A 24,443-nucleotide genomic window follows, 5' to 3' on the forward strand; every position below is an offset into this window, starting at 1 on the left:
GTTGGTTTTCTTTTCAGGCTGTTATCTTTTGGCTTGATATCAAACATTTTTATTTACTGATTAAAACTGGGAACTTGGGAAGACTTAACATCTCTAAGAAACCAAAGGGCACATTTTCTTAAGAAAAATTTTTATTATAGAAAATTTCAAATATATTAAAAAGTAGAATAGAATTATGCACCCCTAAGTATCCATCACCTAGTTCAATCTTATTGGATCTATAACCCCACCATCTTCTCCTGACACTAAATTATTTGGGAAATTTCTGACGTTGTATAATTTCTTTTGTAAATAGTCCAGTATGAATCTCTAAAAGACAAGCATTCCTGTAAAAAAACATACAGCCACTATATCAGATGCTCTTATGTACCCCTTCAGGTCCTCACCTGTCTCTTGTTCCAGTTCCATGAGGGCTCTGAGCCACTTGATGGCATCTGCTGCCCTCTGTGCCTCTCAGGTTTCCCTGTTGTCACCACAGAGGAACTGGCTCATGTGTCTTAGAAGCACCCTGGAGGAGAGAGGGAGGCAAGGTCACAGAGAATCTTTGATCAATGAGAGAGGAGAGTCAGTGGTTAAATTGCTTTCCCCTAACCAATCCCCTACATATGGGTATGTAAGTTAGGTTAGGGTTTTACCCCCTCCCTTCTTCCCCTTGCCCCCCATTAGAAACAACAGTGCAATAAACCTCTTTGTATGTGTGTATTTCTGGAGGATAAATTTCTGGAAGGGCTGGTCCTAGGTGAAAGGGAATGAATATTTTCGATTTGCCTAAACTGCCAAATCGGTTTTCAATAAGGTTGTACCAATTTATTCTCTTACCAATGCACAGGGCATTTTCATTTTAAGTGAAATAAGAACCTTAAGCCAAATGGATTAAATTCTGAGCTTAGAATTACAGGTTGCAGTCTGTCAGTGAGAAATGATTATTTGGGTAATAGAAGCTACCTGGTACCCCAAAGTCTCAGCAATCCCCAAACTTTGCTCCATTCATTCATTTATTCAATCATGCAACAAATATTTAATGAGTACCTACTATGCATCAGTACTAAGGTACTACTGATACTGCAGTGCCTGTCTGTTGTGTAGCTTACATTCTAGGGGGCCAGGCTGAAGTGGAGCACACTGAAGACTTGGATAGAATTCATTCCTTCTTGCTATTGAGCCTCAACCAGGTAAACTGTTTCTGTTACAGTTAGCCCAATAATTACCCAGTGTTTTATAAAGAGATAAAACCCATCTTCTTGGCTTGAAATTGAAAAAGGAAATTTTACAACCCATTCTCCAAGACAAAAAGAGATTCGTACTTTTCATGTGCAGTTGTGGCAGGCTGTGCCGGCATCAGGAGCTAATCATCCATCTTTTATCAGCCCCAGGAGACTCATCCTGGGCCTATAAGACTGGTGGGTTGACAGGCAGCTCAGAAAAAGAGGCACTTACAAGCAGCTCAGGTGCAACCAAATGAAACATTTTTCTGATCTGAATGCAAGTCCACCAGGTTATTGTGAATAATTAAATGAAACAAAACAAAAAGGAAACACAAAACCAAAAAGAGCCCGTGCTCCTTTCAGCGGTTATAGAGGACTGTATGACATAGCAATGCTTAGAAAGCATTGCATTGCACAGTATGTGGGAGGCAATAAGGACAGCTAGTCTGATTCCTAGCATGGCTTCAACTAGAATATCTGAGAGTGTGGGTTTTGTTGTTGTTATATTTTTAATTAACAGGAACAAAGGGCTGTAGTGCTTTGTGCTGCTACTGGTTCTTTCTGTGCTACAGCTCGGTGTATGAATCCTGTGCTTCAGTCATCAGTGTGTTGGGGTATCCTTCAAGGGGCAGACATTTCTGTAGATAGGGCTCTTAGAAACTTACAACCTAATGATGGAAGCAGGATATGAATGCAACTACAAATTGCAGGAAAATGCAAGTATACCAAAATACATAAAATATAAAGTGATATAAAAGTAGAAAGTTGAAATGGAGGATTCTAATTAGGATATTTTCTGTAAATTGATATAACCTATGGGGAGGGAAAAAATCATTCATTCCTTATTTTATAGTATATTATAATTTTAACAATTGCAAGTAATACATATTCAGAGGGATACAGATAAATAAAGGCAGAGGGATACAGATAAATGAAAAGACAATAAAAACCACCCCAAATGTATCACACAGAAACATTATTGGTTAATATTTTGATAAATATTGGGTGGGCCAAAAGGTTCGTTCGGTTTTTTCCATGAGATGGCTCTAGTAGCACTTAGGTGTCTTTAACTTCATTCGAAACAATTTTGTTAGATTGTATGTGACAGCTGTCATATCAGCGTGCATTTAAAAAAAGACTTATCAGAATTGGTGAATTTTTTTTTTTTTTTTTTTTGGCTACGTTGGGTCTTTGTTGCTGCACACGGGCTTTCTCTAGTTGCAGCGAGCGGGGGCTACTCTTCGTTGCGGTGCGCGGGCTTCTCATTGCGGTGGCTTCTCTTGTTGTGCAGCACGGGCTCTAGGTGCGCAGGCTTCAGTAGTTGTGGCATGTGGGCTTCAGTAGTTGTGGCTCACGGGCTCTAGAGCACAGGTTCAGTAGTTGTGGTGCACGGGCTTAGTTGTTCCGCGGCATGTGGGATCTTCCCAGACCTGGGGTCAAACCTGTGTCCCCTGCATTGGCAGGCGGATTCTTAACCATTGCGCCACCAGGGGAGTCCTCACAATTGGTGAATTTTTGTGTAGCCATTTTAATATTGAAGATGGAAGAAAAACAACATTTTTGGCATATGGTGCTTTATTATTTCAAGAAAGGTAAAAACGCAACTGAAACGCAAAAAAGAGATTTGTACAGTATATGGAGAAGGTGCTGTGACTGATCAAACATGTCAAAAGTGGTTTGCGAAGTTTCTTGCTGGAGATTTCTCGCTGGACGATGCGCCACGGTCGGGTAGACCAGTTGAAGTTGATAGCGCTCAAATCGAGACATTAATTGAGAACAATCAGCGTTATACCACTCGGGAGATAGCTGACATACTCAGAATATGCAAATCAAGTGTTGAAAATCATTTGCACCAGCTTGGTTATGTGAATCGCTTTGATGTTTGGGTTCCATTCAAGTTAAGCGAAAAAAACCTTCTTGACTGTATTTCTGTATGCGATTCTCTACTTAAATGTAATGAAAATGTTCCAATTTTAAAACAAATTGTGACGGGCTATGAAAAGTGGATACTGTACAATAATGTGGAACGGAAGAGATCGTGGGGCAAGTGAAATGAACCACCACCAACCACACCAAAGGCTGGTCTTCATCCAAAGAAGGTGATGTTGTGTATATGATGGGATTGGAAGGGAGTCCTCTATTATGAGCTCCTTCTGGAAAACCAAACGGTTAATTCTAACAAGTTCTGCTCCCAATTAGACCAACTGAAAGCAGCACTCGACTAAAAGCATCCAGAATTAGTTAACAGAAAACACATAATCTTCCATCAGGATAATGCAAGACCACACGTTTCTTTGATGACCAGGCAAAAACTGTTAACAGCTTAGCTGGGAAATTCTGATTCATCCACCGTATTCACCAGACATTGCACCTTTGGATTTCCATTTATTTAGGTCGTTACAAAATTCTATTAATGGAAAAAATTTCAATTCCCTAGAAGACTGTAAAAGGCACCTGGAACAGTTCTTTGCTCAAAAAGATTAAAAGTTTTGGGAAGATGGAATTATGAAGTTGCCTGAAAAATGGCAGAAGGTAGTGGAACAAAAGGGTGAATACGTTGTTCAATAAAGTTCTTGGTGAAAGTGAAAAATGTGTCTTTTATTTTTACTTAAAAAGGGAAGGCACTTTTTGGCCAACCCAATATATTTCAGTATTATTTTAATGGCTATCTAGATTACTATAAAGTCCACCCATGTAGTATATTTTTACAAATTTAATTTAAATCTTTAGATAATGTTTTTGAGGAATTAATGAGTCAAAGGGGAAAGCATTTTAATACTCTTGATACGTGTTTTCAAACTGTCCTCCAGAAAAATGATACACTCTCTCCAGCATTGTGGAAGTACCATTGCCATTTTTTCCCTCCTTGCCAATTTAAAAAGAAAAAATGAGACCACATTTAGTTTTTACATGTATTCTAACGATTTCCTGGGGCACCTCACCAGCTTTCAATAAATACAGTTCAATGGATTGCACTAAATCTGGATTTCTTTGATTGTTCCATTGTGGCTTATACAAGGGTATGCTCTACTGTTGCATTTCACACAGAGGGTGAAACTCTGAGACTACATCTTCCTTGTTGTCTTCGTCCTCAGAAATGGATTCTGAGACAGAGATTTCTGTGCAGGAGATTTATGGGGGAGTGCTCTTGGGATCAATACCTAGTGGAGTTAGGGAAAGCACAACCGGGTAGAGGGAGAAATTGAACTGCGATGCAGTTGCAACAGAGACCTCAGCTGATCCCACAGATAGCCCTGGAGGTCAGATGGCCCCTCAGAGTTGTCCCATATCGAGGTAGGGGACTGGGCCTTTGACCCCAGCATCAAGCAGTCATTGGATGCAGGCTGCCCTTGGGGAGGAAGTGTAACTTTAAGTGGAGCACCTTCCTTCGGTCAAGGGCAATTCCTAGAAAGGGATATGGCTGTGAGTTTTCAACAGCCGGCACTCCTGTGGCTGGTGGTGAATGAGGTCCTGAAGAGGGTGTCTGGGTGGCACATCACAGCATCCACTACAGCCCACGCTTGCACCTCTCAGATCCACTTGCTTCGTATGGTAAGTAACTCTGCATCTGGGAACAGCATCTCCAGGATCCTGGTTGGCTCTTTTCCTGGAGAAACTTACAAGAGGAAGGTTAGTAGGATGAAAGACAGCCCTTGCAGCTGAAGCTGATCTTGAGGCTACAACTGATACTCATCATGACTCCTCCTCTACCACTCATTCTTGATTCCCCTCACTCTCAGCCAGTACCTTTGCTGTAGGTGGCTTACCTGGTGCAGTGACAGAGAACTTTGTACTTGAGGGGCCTAAGCTTTTGGTCACCATACCTTTCTCAGGTCATGGCTAAAACTGGTTAGCAGATGTATGAGGAGAAGCCCTACTGGATTATCTGATGTCAAACATTTTCTTCTGTCCCAGCTGCCCTTCTTCTTCCTGCCAATCAGATCAAATAATCCTGCCAATATTGTGTCTCTTCCTTGTCTCCTGCTTTCTGGCATGAGGAACCTGAAATGGCTAAACAGCAGTTACAGTTTCTAGTTTATGGGGCTCTATTGTGTCTCCTGGTGGAAGTGCTAACTCTCTGGAATCCAGGACCTCTAGATCCACACAGTCTCATTCTGTGGGGAAGAGGGCATGAATTTCCCAAGTGGACCACTGGAAGAGATGGTGAACAGGGCCACTCCTTACACCTCTTGTATCCCGGACCCTTGTATTCTACCTAATGGGCACCGTGCATCTTGCAGTGGTTGTTGACTTAAGGTGTATAACATGTGCTGGAGGTGGTACCCCTTCCTTGTACAATATCTCCACACTGGCACCTTGGTCGAGCATTCAAAAGGTCCCTCTATCCTTCTGTAAGACTTGAAGCTTCTGGGGGCGTGCAGTATGTAATAGATCAGTGTCAGGAGCTCAGCTGAGTTGGGAAAGAGCTAAACTGTCAAGTGTCTGAGTAGCTGATTAATGAAATAAGCCAAAAATGAAAGAGCTAAACTTTTAAGCGCTTATTGCAATGGTGTAAGCAAGAGGCTAAACCCAGAGAAAGCAAACTCCTCTGTTCCTTTTCCCCCATGGAATGATGAGTGGTGGATCCATGCAGATGTGGGGGTCATCTCATTGTTGAGGGAGCCTTGAACAAAAGGCTATGATGGTTTTAGGATCCTGAGGTGGAGGGTGGGGTCAGAGGGAAGGGCTCGGAGGGAAAAAGTCCTGGGTACTGAGTTGGAATGGGAAAAGGCATCTTCAAGGTCCACCCTCCTTCCCCCCAGCCTGCCACTTCCCCCCCAACCCATCTTCTATTAGGAGGTCTCAGCAAAGCCGCCTAAAGAAGACTTCTGCCCAAGGCCTCAGATAAAGAGACTTAGGAATGAAGGTGCCTGGGCTAGGTATGTAAATATGTGGAGTATGACCAGCCAAAGGGGTCCGTGTCCTTGACTGCATCTCCCTTCAGAGATGGCAATGCATTCACTGTGCACCAACGCTGGTGCAGGGAGGGCAGCTTTCTCTGTCAGGTAAAGCTTTTGTAACTGGGTCTGAAAAATCACCCATAGATTTTTAACCAGAAGCCAGACTCCTCAATCAGTAGATCCCATGGTATAGTGCCTAATGCTTTGTTATAAAGTGGGACTCTTAGTCGGAGTTTTAGTGTGGGATTCCATGTTGGTGGATCAAACTTGGTAAGCCCCTGGACTGCTACTAGATGCCATGTGGGCAGGAAAGGAAAACGCATGACCTGATGTATGCATTGAGTCAACTTAAGGTGAATTGCTGTTCTTTCCAGGGTGGAAAGGTCCAAATGTATTCAACTTGCTAAAAGTAAAAGGTTGGTTTCCTCAAGATATGGTGCCATACTGTGGCTCAGCATTGATTTCTGTGCTGGCCTAAAGGACATTTAGCAGTGGGAGTAATTAGATCAGCCTTGGTGAGTGGAAACAAATGCTGGGCTCAAAGCCTCTCTCTGCCACCTGGCTACTCTTTCACGAGGCTATTGTGCCAGGCTTGCAATGGCTGACAACAGAGGCTGGCTGACATCAACTGGCCAAGACATTCTGTCTACTAGTGCCTCTTGTGTGGTGGATATTCTCTGGTGGGTACTAACATGTGTTACTAAGATCTTTACATTTTGTGCCTATGCCCATAGATCTATCCATGTGCTTTTTCTATAAGCCTCCTTATTGTCAAATTTCCAATCTTTTTCCTGGCCTCTGACTAATCAGCCTAGCCATTCGCTGATGCCCAGAAAGGTTATATATGGTCTTACATTGGACCACTTCTCTTTCCATACAAAATAGACAGCCAGAGGCAGTGTATTGGGCGGGTTTCAAGCCTTTCAAGGCCACCCTTGAGTGGTAGTAGTGCAGCAGCAGCAGCTACTTGCCGAGTCAGCCCAGCCATGAGCCAAACATGGCCCCTTTCCTCCTCTGCCAGCGGGTCTTAAGGAAGTCTCCTTGTCCCCCATACACGGCCATAAGTTTCAGCAAGGAGAAGCACTGAAGCAACAGTGGTGATGACAAGGGACTCTGGGAGTCCTGCCTATCTGGCTTACTTGGGCCCTTTTCTATTCATGCCCAGTCTCAGACATACCAACCACTATCTTATGATGGATTGCCTTGACCCTTATAATTTGGTGGATCTGATAGAACACATAATGGGAAGGTCCGGCTGCATGATCACTTGATGTCCTAGAGTCACATGCTCTATCTCCACCAGGGCCCTGTAGCAAGCCAGGGGCTGTTTACTGAATGGTGTATAGTTCTCTGCTGAAGGTGGCATAGCCTTGCTTCAAAAGCTAACGGGTCTATGTTGTGATTCTCCTATTCAGGCCTCCTATAAACTCCACATGGTACCTTTTCTCACCACTGATACTATTACAACCGCAGGTTCTACTTGAACCACAGCCTGGACCTGCTTAAGAGCCCTCTCCTGTTCTAGGCACCACTCAAACCTGATAGCATTCCATATAGATAGGTCAGAGCGAAGTGTGAAGTATTCTGTTCAACAGTTATTAGTTCCATGTATACTAGACTTAGAAAGTAAAAATAAATTAGGATATTATTGTTATTATTACACTTTTTGAATGTCTTATAAAAAGTGGGGCAAACATAAAAATGTTATGGAGGAAATATCTCTTTAATCCACAATCATAAGACCAGCACGGTGCATTCTGCAAGTACTGCTGTGTGAACTGTCAGGGCAAAGGGAAGCAATTCCAGGGAACAGATCTTCTTTTAGGATGCTCTTCTATGATAGGTTTCTTTCTTTCTCTTTTTTTTTTTTTTTTTTTGCTGCACTGGGTCTTCATTGCTGCACGTGGACTTTCTCTAGTTGTGGTGAGCGGGGGCTACTCTCCGTTGCGGTGCGCGGGCTTCTCATTGTGGTGGCTTCTCTTGTTGTGGAGCGTGGGCTCTAGGCGCGTGGGCTTCAGTAGTTGTGGCACGTGGGCTCAGTAGCTGTGGCTCACGGGCTTAGTTGCTCCATGGCATGTGGGATCTTCCCGGATCAGGGATCGAACCTGTGTCCCCTGCACTGGCAGGCGGATTCTTAACCACTGGACCACCAGAGAAGTCCCTATGATAGGTTTCTTTAAAAACATTCAAGAAATGTTTTACTTTCTCATCACCTAAAATAAAAATTAAAAAAAGACCCAAACACACAGAACCTTCAGCATTTCGAATGATAAAGTCACACAGGCATTTTCAAAATCCATTTTGTGTATATGTTTAACCCCAGAATGTCTGCTTTGCCTTTTTAAATATTCGAGTGGGGGCTTCCCTGGTGGCGCAGTGGTTGAGAATCTGCTTGCCAATGCAGGGGACACGGGTTCGAGCCCTGGTCTGGGAAGAGCCCACATGCCGCAGAGCCGCTAAGCCCGTGAGACACAATTACTGAGCTTGCGCGTCTCGAGCCTGTGCTCCGCAACAAGAGAGGCCGCGATAGTGAGAGGCCCGTGCACCGTGATGAAGAGTGACCCCCGCTTGCCACAACTAGAGAAACCCCTCACACAGAAACGAAGACCCAACACAGCCATAAATAAAAAATAAATAAATAAATAAATAAATAAATATTCGAGTGACAGTAATAAGAAAACAAAAGAACTTTGGAATTAGCATTTTAATGCTTCTCACAGGTGGAAAATTCAATTACGTCTGGTTCTGAAGGAAATATTAAGTTGGATATATGGAGGCTGTGGCTAATAACCAGTCAGAGCAGCAATAAAGCTATGTGTGCATGTCTACGGTTTTCCTGCAAATTGGAACATGTTAGCTATCCCAAATTAGATCCAGTCACAGCCCAGGTGCAGGAGTCTGTAAGGGCATAAAGCATGTTCTGAGTTACGCTATTTAAGAAAACTGACAACTAATCTCATTTAATTCCTAAAACTTGTCTCTGTTCAGCAATTTCTTCATATGAATTGCTGCATGATCAGCTCTTCTTTGTTAGAACAGCTTTAAAGAACACTCATACAAAGATATGTCTGGCTGAGTATGTTAAAAAAGTAGAGTGGTTAATTTGGAAACTTGTATAAAGATTTGACTAAATTAGAGAAATGAATAACTATTTTGAAGCTCAAATAATCCATTAATACATGTAATCCACTTATTTTTAAAAGCAGATAGGAAAAAGGCAAAGGGCTAAAAACAATGTTGTGTTTATATCCTTTCAGACCTCTCTCGGAGTGCATATACATATTTGGATATGTACATACAGTTTTCCATAAACAGTGTGATGTGGTATCTAGGTTAGGGTCCTGGTGGGAAACATGGCACACTCAGCAGGAGTATGCTTGAAGAGAGTTTTGTGAAGAGGCCATAAACAAAGGTTTGGGAAGCTTTAAAGGAAACCAGGAAGGGATAGTGAAGCACCCGAGAGCCAGCAACCGTAGGAAGCTATTACCCCCTTTAGGCCTGAAGGGGCAAAGAGAGGAAGCAGCAATGGGACCTGAGAAGAAGCTGTGGTCGTAGGGAGGAAGCTGTGACCTTCTGCTCCATGGAAGCTGTAGCCTTCAGGAGAGGAGAACAGCCAAGGCCAAAATGTGGCCCAGCAGAGAAGGAAAATAAATATCCTGATCTTTCTCTTCTCCCTCCACCTGATCTCCTGTTGGTGCCTTCCAATGACCAAACCCAATTAGAAGACATTGGGAAGGTTACCTGGTTGATGTAGTCCATAGACGTTGGCTTCCCTGGGCACACAGCAGAGAGGAGAAGGGGCAAATAATGTCCAGCTCACAAGAAGAGTTTTCAATGACAATGAATACACATATATATGTAGTCCTAGCTTTGCATGGTTCTGATAAGTACGATTTTCAGTTTCAACCGTCTTGTTAAATCACACCAGTCCCCTAACAACATGGTTCAAATTTCAGTTACCTTAAAATACAAACATGATTACTAGCAATTTAGTCCACATATCACTCCGTAAATAACAGATGTTTGTCATGATCTGTGACCAATCATGTCACTTCTTTCAAAGTTTGTCAGTGACTGATCACTGCACATGTTATTCAGTTCATACAGAGAGCAAAGCACGGTAGTTATGTTGTCTCCTACTGATGAACCCATGTGATATTTCACAAAAATAGATAATTGAAAGTGGGAATTGTCCAACAAAAATAAAAGTGTAGCAAAGAAACAGAGTAAAATTTGAATCAAACATAAATGGCTTTATAGAGGAAATAAGAACATGGGAGTGTTGACACTGCCAGCATTTGAGAAACTCCGATATGCAGCTAGATGAACTTCTTGACATAAACAAAGAAAGTGGCTATGATGGCGAGGATGAAGATATTTCAGATGAAGTGACAACAGCAAAAAACTTCACAGTAAAACAACTCTTGGAGATATTTCATGACATTGAAAGTACAAAGGGTAAAGTGTCAGAAGCTTATCTGAATTTAAGAAGTAGTATGACAATTCACCAAAACATAGGAGAGATGGCCACTCCATACTAAACAAGAAGAAGGGAAACACTGTCCAAATTACTCTTAATAAATTTTTTTTACAAAGGACTAAAATTTTAATTCTTGATGTTTCTAATATTTTAAATTACAATGTACAATTAAGTAAATATTAATTTTACTATTTTTTAATTTCCCTATACACTTGTAACTAACACTAAGAGAATTTTTAACACTTGACAAATTTTTAAGGTCACAGAACAATCATATTTTCCCCCTTTGATTTTTGACATTGCTTTGCACAGTTTGGGTTTGTATGGTCATTTTTAGGGTCCTGCACAACTATGCAAAGCAAGGACTGCCTGTATTGTGCTTTTCAATGACTGATTAACATTCTATAATATGGATAAAACATTATTTAATGACCTATTAATGGAAATTTAGGTTGATAACAATTTTCTTCCCACTGGTATAAACAATGCTGCAGTAAATATTCTTATAACATTTTTTTTGAGTACCTGTACTCTTAGGATAAATTCTAAGAGTGAAGGTTTACAGGGTCAAAGGCAGTGCACATTCACATTTTGATACATACGGCTGAACTGCCTTCCGGAAAGGCAGGCTGAGGGCCAGTTTACACTCCACCAACAATGCCTCAAAGTTCCCAATTCCCCATCCTGGTGCAAACAATAAGCGTGTCTTATCATCACTGCCAGTTTGATATCTCACTGGTGTTTCAATTTGATTGCCAGGGAAGTTGAACATTTTTAAGTGATAAGGTTTTAAAAAGTTATCTGGAAAAAGAGTTCCCTAAAGACTACATTGAAAGTAGACAGAGCATTTACTTGCTCTAGGGACATAATGACATCTTAATCTATGAAAAACAGCGGCAGCCACTAGTCCAACTTTCCGGGCAGCAATTAAGAGTCTGGCTTATTTTAATTAAGCAAGGTACAAACAATGATTTGAAGAGAGTATATAAAAAAAATGGCAAGACTTCGCAAACTGGTGGCTACCACTCTTAGCTATATGGCTTGTTTTAATTTTTTTAAATTTATTTTTTATTAAAAATTTTTTTTCTTAGAAAAGGTTTCCTTTTATTTGCTTAAGGAATACTACCCATTCCAGTTCTTATGAATGCTGGCCTGAACCTCAGATGCGTTTTGAAATTCAGTAGTCTTTAGGCAACAGAAATTTTTAAAATTAAGCCATTACAAACTGGAAGAAAATAAAGGCAATGTAACTGGTCTCTAGATGGAAAAATGCATTCTAGCTATAAAGTAATAGGAGATTGTATAATATAAATGTACATATGTATACATATTCCTTACACACACATATATATAAGAAAATATATATCTATATATTAGACTACATAAAAATTTAAAACTCCTGTCAAAATGTAAACAAAATTAAATAAATACATTTGTGATATTAACTCTTCAGTGTTTTTGTTGCAATATGATAGACAGCAAATATGACAAAATGCTATTCTTATCGTGTAAGAAACCCATAAAAATCATGAAGAAAAATACTAAAATTTGAATTTAAAATATGCAAAAGACACACACACAAAAAAACATCAAGAAGGAACTATAAATGTCTGTGGTGTATTTTCCAAGAAATCTTTCCCAATATGATGTGGTGCCTGGTTTGTAAGGATCCACATGAGGACTCTCTCCCAGGTCTCTGCTTTTTCTGAGCAAATTTCTCTGTGATTTGTATACTGTCCTTGTGTCCTTGTTTTCAGTGATTACTGGGAAGGTCAAAAACCATCCCTAGCATGGGTAAAAGATCTTAATACCACACAGTTTGTATATCCCCGGTTTTCCTTTCTTTTCTTTTCACCAATTTTCTCACTTATTATTATTTTGATATATGGTTTTATTTTGTAAACTACCTCAAATACATTTGGAATGACATAGGTTTTAAGTAAATCATTACATTTTACAACTTCTGCACATATTGCATAGCATCTCTCTGCAGTTTACCTTTGTAATTCTCTTGATTCTGTACACCTGAGTTGTAAACAGTCATAGGTATAAAGAGCCAGCCAGCCTCACTCCCATTGTCCCCTCCACTGCTTCCCTTTCCTAGTCCAGCTTGGGGTTCAGAATGAAAACTCAGCTGCTCCTGTTTGGTGGCACCACCTGGTGGCCGGTTTAGGGGACTCTTTCGGCTATTCTGATTCTTCCTCACAAGCAGCAGATGTCAGCTTCTAGGTGCCAGCACGAGTGCAGCTAATCCAGTCCTCCCACCAACTTTCTGGGCTGTGCATTATTATCTCCATTTACAGATGGGAAAACAAAGAGATAAAGTAACTTGTCCACAATCACAAATTGAAGAAAGGACAAAGCTAAGATTTGAATCCAAGTCAGCTAGTGTATTAGTTTTCTTCTATTACATAACAAATTATGACAAATTTAGGGACTTAAAACAGCATCCACTCATTAGCTCACCATTCTGTAGATCATAAATCTGGGGGGCTTGGATGGATGCTCTGCTTAGGGTCTCATAAGGCTGAAATCAAGATACCAACCAAGCTGGCCTCTTCTCTGAAAACCCTTGGAGAGGCATCTACCTTGAAGCTTCCCCAGGTTTTTGGAAGAAATCACTTCCTTGTGGTTATAGGAGTAAGGTCCCCATTTTCTTGCTCCCTGTCATAGATGGCTTATTTTTAAAGAAGGCCTTTGGGTCACACTTTGGTGTTTTAACTAAATATATATATATACATTTTCACATTTAAATGAACAAAATACACTGTCAGAGGTGAATATAAAGGTAAAACTCCTGTGTAAAACTCCTCTTTATCCTGGGTTAATTATTAACATCTTCTTCCCTGAACTGTCAAAATTAACCAGCCAATTTATAACTAATATCAGGCACATGTCATTTTGGGGGGCAGGGGTAGGGCAAGGAATAGTGACTTTATTTGGAAGGTCTTCTCAGCAGACTGAGAAGATGGTGGACTAGTGTCCCAAAGAACCATCTTCCCTGAGTTAGAATTCAGGCTTCTCTTATACTAAAAGGGGAGGTGGTAAAGTCCTGGAGGGGATGTGCTAATTTCTTCCTTCCTGCAGCCATTCACAGGCGAGCCTGGTCAGGATGTTTCCTGTGAGCCCAGCTAACGTGACAGATGAGTGCATGGTAAGTAACATTATGTGTCCCTCTTGCAGTCAGCTGAAGTTCAGGCCCTTGTTCTCTCCTGGTTTTAAGGAGGACTTGGTCTCTGGGTTGGAAAGGATGTAAGGCTACTTCAATTGGATAGGCAGACCATACTGTAATGAGCCTGTTGGTCTATTCCTTGCTCCAACTGCTAAACACTGGGGCAACTGGTGTCACTTTGGGGAATTTTGAAGGAAAGATCCTCAGGACAAGTGGTCCTGGCAGCTGCTAGCACCTTACCCCCAAAGTTCCCCAACCAGGGCTGGCTGGCTATGAGCAGCAAGCCTCCTGGCTGACCTGGGAGCTGAGTCTAAGCTTGCACTGCTCACTGCATGACAGGCCAATAAATCGAGAGACAAGTTGTTCTAGCAAGGAATAGCGATTTTATTTGGAAAGCCAGCAGACGGAGAGGATGGTGGACTAGTGTCCCAAAGAACCAAGCTCTGAATATGGGGCTACAAAAAGGTTAAGACCAGGTGCCTGCCCTTAGCATTAACAACAATACCTGTTTAGTGAATACAATTTATATCTTGGACCTGTAAAAGACCTTTTACCTATGTGTCTCATTTAATCCTCACAATTCTGCAAGGTAGGCATTAACTCCACTGTTCAGATGAGGAGATCTGAGACTCAGAATTATTGTCCGGCCATTTTTTGACTCCACATTGCTACACCAAATTGTTTAAAAAATCCAGTTGAAGAAGCAGCAGGAATGAAGAGTAACAGGAATTTTAGAGAAAAATTAAGTGCAAATCCATGTGGTCTTGATAGTAAGAAAATATAGATTTCTTTGGGTTGAATACCCTGCAGTATAGTCAATTGGCTAGATCAATATTTATTTATTTATTTATTTATTTATTTATTTATTTATTTATTTATTTATTTATTTATTTATGTATCTACCTATTTATTTATTTATTTATTGGCCGAAACATCTATCTATCTATCTATCTATCTATCTATCTATCTATCTATCTATCTATCTATCTATTTATTGGCCAAACCACACAGCATGCTGGATCTTAGTTCCCTGACCAGGGATTGAACCCGTGACCCCTGCAGTGGAAGAGTAGAGTCCTAACCACTGGACCACCAGGAAATTCCTGATAGATCAATGTTTATTATTATTACTATTTTTTATTGGGGTATAGTTGCTTTACAATGTTGTATTAGTTTCTGCTGTACAATGTAGTGAATCAGCTATATGTATACATATATCCCTTCTTTTTTGGATTTCCTTCCTATTTAGTTCACCACAGAGCATTGAGTAGAGTTCCCTGTGCTATACAGCAGATTCTCATTAGTTATCTATTTTATACATAGTAGTGTATCTATGTCAATCCCAATCTCCCAATTCATCTCACCCCTCTTTCCCCCCTTGGTGTCCATATGTTTGTTCTCTATGTCTGTCTCTATTTCTGCTTTGCAAATAGGTTCATCTCTACCATTTTTCTAGATTCCACATGTATATGTTAATACACAATATTTGTTTTTCTCTTTCTGACTTACTTCACTCTGTATGACAGTCTCTAGGTCCATCCACGTCTCTACAAATGACCCAATTTCGTTCCTTTTTACGGCTGAGTAATGTTCCATTGTATATATGTACCACACCTTCTTTATCCATTCATCTGTTGATGGACATTTAGGTTGTTTCCATTACCTGGCTATGGCAAATAGTGCTGCAATGAAAATTGGGGTACATGTGCCTTTTTGAATTATGGTTTTCTCAGGGTATATGCCCAGTAGTGGGATTGCTGGGTCATATGGTAGTTCTATTTTTAGTTTTTTAAGGAACTTCCATACTGTTCTCCATAGTGGCTGTATCAATTTACATTCCCACCAACAGTGCAAGAGGGTTCCCTTTTCTCCACACCATCTCCAGCATTTATTGTTTGTAGATTTTTTGGTGATGGTCACTCTGACCAGTGTGAGGTGATACCTCATTGTAGTTTTGATTTGCATTTGCTAATAATTAGTGATGTTGAGCATCTTTTCATGTGCCTCTTGGCCATCTGTATGTCTTCTTTGGAAAAATGTCTACTTAGGTCTTCTGCCCATTTTTTGATTGGGTGGTTGGCTTTTTGATATTGAGCTACATGAGATATTTGTATATTTTGGAGATTAATCCTTTGTCAGTTGCTTCATTTGCAAATATTTTCTCTCATTCTGAGGGTTGTCTTTTCCTCTTGTTTATGGTTTCCTTTGCTGTGCAGAAGTTTTTAAGTTTAATTAGGTCACATTTGTTTATTTTTGTTTTTATTTCCATTACTCTAGGAGGTGGATCAAAAAAGAACTTGCTGTGATTTATGCCAAAGAGTGTTCTTCCTATGTTTTCCTCTAAGAGTTTTATAGTGTCTGGTCTTACATTTAGGTCTTTCATCCATTTTGAGTTTATTTCTGTGAATGAGGTTAGGGAGTGTTCTAATTTCATTCTTTTACATGTTGCTGTCCAGTTTTTCCAGTACCATTTATCGAAGAAGCTGTCTTTTCTCCATTGTATATTCTTGCCTCCTTTGTCATAGATTAGGTGACCATAGGTGCATGGGTTTATCTCTGCGCTTTCTATCCTGTACCATTGATCTATATTTCTGTCTTTGTGCCCGTACTATACTGTCTTGATTACTGTAGCTTTGTAGTATAATCTGAAGTCAGGGAGCCTGATTCCTCCAGCTCCATTTTTCTTTCTCAAGATTGCTTTGCTATTCGGGGTCTTTTGTGTTTCCATACAAATTGTGAATTTTTTGTTCTAATTCTGTGAAAAATGCCATTGGTAATTTGATAGGGATTGCATTGAATCTGTAGATTGCTTTGGGTAGTATAGTCATTTTCACAATATTGATTCTTCCAGTCCAAAAACATGGTATATCTCTCCATCTGTTTGTGTCATCTTTGATTTCTTTGATCAGTATCTTATAGTTTTCTGAGTACAGGTCTTTTGCCTCCTTAGGTAGGTTTATTCCTAGGTATTTTATTCATTTTGTTGGAATGGTAATTGGGATTGTTTCCTTAATTTCTCTTTCTGTTCTTTCGTTGTTAGTGTATAGAAATGCAAGAGATTTCTGTGCATTAATTTTGTATCCTGCAAGTTTACCAAATTCATTGATTAGCTCCAGTAGTTTTCTGGTGGCATCTTTAGGATTCTCTATGTATAGTATCATGTCATCTGCAAACAGTGACAGTTTTACTTCTTCTTTTCCTATTTGTATTCCTTTTATTTCTTTTTCTTCTCTGATTGCCGTGGCTAGGACTTCCAAAACTATGTTGAATAAGAGTGGCAAGAGTGGACATCCTTGTCTTGTTCCTGATCTTAGAGGAAATGCTTTCAGTTTTTCACTACTGAGAATGATATTTGCTGTGGGTCTGTCGTATATGGCCTTTATTATGTTGAGGTAGTTTCCCTCTATGCCCACTGTCTGGAGAGTTTTTAAATCATAAATGGGTGTTGAATTTTTTCAAAAGCTTTTTCTGCCTCTATTGAGGTGATCATGTGGTTTATTCTTCATCTTGTTAATATGGTGTATCACATTGATTGATTTGCATATATTGAAGAATCCTTGCATCCCTGGGGTAAATCCCACTTGATCATGGTGTGTGATCCTTTTAATGTGCTGTTGGGTACTGTTTGCTAGTATTTTATTGAGGATTTTTGCATCTATGTTCATCAGTGATATTGGGCTGTAATTTTCTTTTTTGTGTGATATCTTTGCCAGGTTTTGGTATCAGGGTGATGGTGGTCTTGTAGAGAGAGTTTGGGAGTGTTCCTTCCTCTGCAATTTTTTGGAAGAGTTTGAGAAGGATAGGTGTTAGCTCTTCGTAAATGTTTGATAGAATTCACCTGTGAAGCCATCTGGTCCTGGACTTTTGTTTGTTGGAAGGTTTTTAATTACAGTTTCAATTTCATTACTTGTGATTGATTTGTTTACATTTTCTATTTCCTTCCTGGTTCAGTCTTGGAAGGTTGTACCTTTCCAAGAATTTGTTCATTTCTTCCAGGTTGTCCATTTTATTGGCATATAGTTGCTTGTAGTAGTCTCTTATCATCCTCTGTAATTCTGGTGTCAGTTGTAATTTCTCCTTTTTCATTTCTAATTGTATTGATTTGAGTTCTTTCCCTTTTTTTCTTGATGAGTCTGGCTAAAGGTTTATCAATTTTATGTTCTCAAAGAACCAACTTTTAGTTTTATTGATCTTTGCTATTGTTTCTTTCATTTCTTTTTCATTTATTTCTGCTCTGATATTTATGATTTCTTTCCTTCTACTAACTTTGGGTTTTCTTTGTTCTTCTTTCTCTAGTTGCTTTAGGTGTAAGGTTAGATTGTTTGAGATTTTTCTTGTTTCTTGAGGTGAGACTGAATTGCTATAAACTTCTCTCTTAGAACTGCTTTTGCTGTGTCCCATAGATTTTGGGTCATCATAATTTCATTGTCACTTGTTTCTATGTATTTTTTTATTTCCTCTTTGATTTCTTCAGTTATCTCTTGGTTACTTAGCAGTGCACTGCTTAGCCTCCATGTATTTGTGTTTTTTACAGTTTTTTTCCTGTAACTGATTTCTAATCTCATAGCATTGTGGTCGGAAAAGATGCTTGATGAGATTTCAAGCTTTCTCACACCATATGCAAAAATAAACTCAAAATGGATTAAAGACTTAAATGCAAGACCTGAATCCATAACTCCTAGAAGAAAACATAGGCAGTCTGCTCTTTTACATTGACCTTAGCTATATTTTTGTGATATGTCTCCTCAGGCAAGGGAAAGAAAGACAAATGGGAGTACATCAAACTAAAAAGCGTTGCACAGAATAGGAAACTATTAACAAAATGGAAATGCCATCTACTGAATGGGAGAAGATATTTGCAAACAATTTATCTGATAAGGAGTTAATGTCCAAAATATACAAAGAACTCATACAACTCAATATCAAAAAAACAAACCCAATTAAAACATAGGCAGAGGATCTGAATAGATATTTTTCTAAGAAAGATATACAGATGGCCAACAGACACATGGAAAGATGCTCAACATTGCTAATCATCAGGGAAATACAAATCGAAACCACAATGAGCTATCACCTCATACCTGTCAGATGACTACTATTAAAAAGACAACAAATAACAAGTGTTGGCGAGGATGTGGAGGAAAGGGAACCCTTGTGTACTGTTGGTAGGAATGTAAACTAATATAGCCACTATGGAAAGTATGGAGGTTCCTCAAAAAATTAAAAATAGAACTACCACATGATCCAGCAATTCTACTCTTGAGTATTTTTCCAAAGAAAATAAAAACACCAATTTGAAGAGATATATGCACCTCTTTGTTCACTGCAGCATTATTTGTAATAAGGAAGATACGGAAGCAACCTGCATCCATCAGTAGATGAATGGATAAAGAGGATTTGGTATATATACAAAATGGAATATTACTCAGCCAGAAAAAGGAATAAAATCTTGCCCTTTGTGATGAGTACCTAGAAGATATTATGCTAAGTGAAATAAGTGAAAGAGAGAAAGACAAATACCATATTTCACTTATATGTGGAATCTAAAAAGCAAAACAAATGAACAAACAAAACAGAAACAGACTCAGATAGAGAGAACAAACTGGTGGTTGACAGAGGGGAGAGGGTGGGGAGATGAGTGAAACAGGTGAGGGAGATTAAGAGGTACAAACTTCCAGTTGTAAAGTAAGTCATGGGGATGAAATGTACAGCATTGGGATATAGTCAATAATATTATAATAACTATGGTGACAGACGGTAACTAGACTTATCTTGGTGATCATTTTGTAATGTATAAAAATATCAAGTCAGTATATTGTACATCTGAATCTAGTATTATAAGTCAATTATTAATTAAAAAGTTTAAAATTAAAATTTTAATTATAAAAGAAGGCTGACCCATGGGCAAGACAACTGTAATGGTCTAAATACTTCCAGATATGTCAATTATATCTCAATAAAGCTGGTAAAAAATGAAAACAAAAACCCCCAAACCTTCCAGAGCTTACAGGAGCTTCTGTGCTGAAAAATATATTCCTATCTGATCCACCTATACAGTAACGTACTGTATATAACAGTCACTTAAAGGAAAAATATTTTTTAAAAGTCTTACACATGTTTCAGCTTGAGTTAACAAAGTTTGACTTCAGAAAGTACTGTTACTATAAATAAGTTAAAGAGAAAAAGAAAAAAATCTGAAATGCAGGAAGTCATGCAATACAAGAGATGGGTCTATGACAAAAGCCTCATTACAAATTTGACTCTACTCTAGCAGAACCCTTTGTGCTCCATGCAACAGCTAGACAGAACTTCCTGTGGAGCCTGCTACACTCAGCCACTGCAAATATCAACTGGTAACAACTTAGTACAAAAACTACTGTGCTGGGCTTCCCTGGTGGCGCAGTGGCAGAGAATATGCCTGCCAATGCAGGGGACACGGGTTCGAGCCCTGGTCTGGGAAGATCCCACATGCCACGGAGCAGCTGGGCCCGTGAGCCACAATTGCTGAGCCTGCGCGTCTGGAGCCTGTGCTCCGCAACGGGAGGGGCCGCGATAGTGAGAGGCCCACGCAACGCGGTGAAGAGTGGTCCCCGCTTGCCACAACTAGAGAAAGCCCTCGCACAGAAACGAAGACCCAACACAGCAATCAATCAATCAATAAATCAATCAATAAATAAGAACGTGAATTTCTAAAAAAAAAACAAAACAAAAAAAACTACTGTGCTAGGAGATAGCATCTACTCATTGTTTAAGCATTATTTTCTTCTTTCATATTATAGTCATCTTCCTCAAGATGGTCCAATGAGTTTACATGTGATAACCCCTTCTATGTGAACACATGTCAAGAAGAGACAAAAACAAAATTAGACATAGGCAAAAATATTTTGTAGTACAATGTAATAAAAAACTGAAAGACACAAATGATGGCATAATTGTCACCAAAGAATGTATGAACAAAAATAGACATAAATGAGATAAAAACTAATTAGAAACTTTAGACGTGAAAAATATAGTCACTGAAATAAAAAAATACAACAAATGAGGTTAATTTTAGACAAGGCATATTTGAAGAATAATTAAATACATCAGAAGACAGGACCAAGGAATTCATCCATACACAGATTAGAGACAAAGATGAAAAATATGAGACAATAGAATGGTTAGAGGCCCAAATTTAGCTGTTTAGAGTTTCAAAAAAAAAAAAAAATGGAGAAAATGGTAAAGAAGCAGTATTTGAAGAGAGACTTGCTGAGAATTTTCCATAATTGAAAACAGATATGGGTCCTAGACAAAAGGCACACTGAATACTGAACAAGATGAATAACTGTCAAACGGATCATAAGGAATTAGTAGAATATCAAAGATAAAGAGGCAACTTAGATGCTACCAGGGAAAGAGGCCAGATTATCTACAAAGGATAAACAACTATACGGTACTGACAGCGAACTGTTTGTAGGCAACAAGAGGATTTAATGGTGTAAAAAAAAAACACTTAAAGAAAGCAGAAAGAAGAAAAATGATACAAGAGCAGAAATTAATGAACTAAAATACAAAAAATAGAGAGGATCAATAGAATCAAAAGTTCAAAATGTCAGCTGAAGAGATTTTAAAAATAGATAAATGTCTAATAATAATTTTAAAAAGTTAGAGAGAAAAGGCACAAAAAGATGAGATTAATTTTTTTAAAAACCTTGAGAATACTATGAACATTATCCCATTAAATATAAAACTCTCTCTTGGGAATTCCCTGGCGGTCAAGTGGTTAGGGCTCTGTGCTTCCACTGCAGGGGGCCCGGGTTCGATTCCTGGTTGGGGGAACTAAGATCCCGCAAGCCGTGTGGCCTGGCCAAAAAACAAAACAAAACAAAAACAACTCTCTCTTAAACAAACTATTTCAAAAATCAGAGACTGATACGCCATAGATATCCAAACTGAAAGAGAACAACATGAAAAAGAACACAGATATAAACATAGATATAAAATCTTTAAATATAAAATTAGCAACTATTAAGTGGACTGTAAATGTTAAGAATGTATATTATAATTATTAGAGCAGTCACTAAAAAAAAAAATAGAAATGTTTACTTAAAATGCCAACAGGAAAACTAAAGTGAAATTCTAAAAACTATTGAAATAGTCATTAAAAAAAAGACAGGAAAGGAAAAATAGATTAAAAAAAAACAGAAGAGGCAAGGAGGAAACAAAAAATGGTAGATACAAATCTAACCATATAAATAACTACATTAAAACTTTTGGGATAAACTCTCCAATTAAAATGTAGATTGTTAGAATGGATAAACAAGATCCAACTATATGCTGTCTATAAGAAACTCATTAAAGACAGAGGTGGGCTGAAGGTAAATTATGGAAAAAGATGTACCATGTAAACAATAACCACAGGAAGATGGGAATGGCTATATTAATATCAGATAACACAGATTTCAGGAGAGAGCATTACTGGAGTTATAAAGTGGCATTTCATTAGATAAAAGGGCCACTTAATCAGGAAGACATAACAATCATATAAGTGTATATTCCTAATAACAAAGCTTCAAAATACATGAATCAAACATTTACAGAGTTACAGGGAGAAATAAGACAATTCCAAAATCATGTCTGATTTCAGCAATTGAAAGAACTAGACAAAAAACCCAGTAATACTTTTTATAAACACTCTATCACTACACTCAACAAGGACAGAATACACATTCTTTCCAAAAGCACATGGTTAGACTTACAAAGAGGTATGATGAACTAGTACACAGAACTAGTACACTGGAAACTAAAAAAAGAATATTACAAAAGGAAATTAAAGAAGACCTAAAAAAAAATTGGATGTTTTATATTCATGGATTGGAAGAGTCAATACTGTTAAGATGGCAATTTCCCCCAAACTGATCTATAGAGTCAGTGCCATCCAAATCAAAACCTCAGCAGGCTTTTCTGAAGAAACTGATGATATAAAAATTTAGGGCTTCCTTGGTGGCGCAGTGGTTGAGAATCTGCCTGCCAATGAAGGGGACACGGGTTCGTGCCCTGGTCTGGGAAGATCCCACATGCTGCGGAGCAACTAGGCCCGTGAGCCACAATTACTGAGCCTGCGCGTCTGGAGCCTGTGCTCCGCAACAAGAGAGGCCGCGATAATGAGGCCTGCGCACCGTGATGAAGAGTGGCCCCCACTTGCCACAACTAGGGAAAGCCCTCACACAGAAACGAAGACCCAACACAGCCATAAATAAATAAATTAACTAAATAAATAAACCCAAAGTTAAAAAAAAAAAAAAGACTTCCTTTAAAAATTTAAATGGAAAGGCACAGGACTTAGAATAGTTAAAATAATCCTGAAAAAGAGAAACAAGGCTGGTGGACTTAAACTCTCATTCACTGCTGGCAGAAATGCAAGATGCTACAGCTACTTTGGAAAATGTATGGCAGTATCTTATAAAGCTAAATATACCTTCTTATAGTTTGCAGAAATTTCACTCCTAGGTATCTACTTAATAGAAATGAAAACAGACCTGCACAAAGACTTGCAAGCAAATGTTCATAGCACCATTATTCACTACAGATTAAAAACTGGATGCTACTTATATGTATATCAACTGGTAAACAGATAAGCAAATTATGGCATATCCATCCTATGGAATACTACTGATCAATAAAGAGAAGTACACTATTAATATACGCAACATGGATGAATCTCAAAAACATCATGCTTAAAGAATGAAGTCAAACACAAGACTATATATTGTTCCATTTATATGAAACTCTAGAAAAGATCTTTGTTGCCAGAGGTGGCAACTATAAAGATGCACTGTGGAGCTTTCTAGGGCAATGGAAATATTCTGTAGTTTGATTAAGGTGGAGGTTACCTGACTATATAAAATTACCAAAATACATCAAACTACACACTTAAGGTGAATGAATTTTGTTGTATATATTAGCAAGTCGAATTCAGTAGTACATACACAAAATAAGACATCATAATCAAGTAGTATTTATTCCAGAAAAATATCAGGAATTTGTATTACTATCATCTGTCCTATTCAAAACTAAAGGAAAAAAAATTGCAGCAAATACAGAAAAAGTATTTGACAAATTCAAGACTCATTCTTAACAGAAACTCATTAACCTGATAAAGGGCACCATGCACTGCAACGAAGAGTAGCCCCCGCTCGCTGCAACTAGAGAAAGCCCACGTGCAGCAACGAAGACCCAACACAGCCAAAGAAAAAAAAAAATAAATAAAAGAACATGGATCCCAGCTTCAACTTAAAAAAAAAAAAATTAATTCAGAAACAAGAAAAGCACACCCACATCACTGCTTTTATTCAACATTCTACTGAAGGGCTTAACTAATACAATAAGTAAATACGACACAAGAATTAGACAGGAAGGGTTAAAACTCTCTTTATTTTCCAGACTATTCTATGCGCCAGGTGTTGTTCTAAGAGTTTCATGCTTTTTAATTCCCACAGTAGTCCCATGAGATAGGATTATGAAAATAAGGAAAGTTGAGGATAAGCAAGTTACCCAAGGTTACATAGCTAGTAAACAGCAAAATCAGGACCTTAACCCTAACCCTAATCCAAGTAGTACAGCCACAGAATCCATACTTTTTACTACTATGCTATCCTTCCTTGCATCTGGTTGTCTCCTTTGAAAATACAAGACACTCAATAGAA

This window comes from Eubalaena glacialis, chromosome 1 (genome assembly GCF_028564815.1).
Source record: "Eubalaena glacialis isolate mEubGla1 chromosome 1, mEubGla1.1.hap2.+ XY, whole genome shotgun sequence".
Lineage (NCBI taxonomy): Eukaryota > Metazoa > Chordata > Mammalia > Artiodactyla > Balaenidae > Eubalaena > Eubalaena glacialis.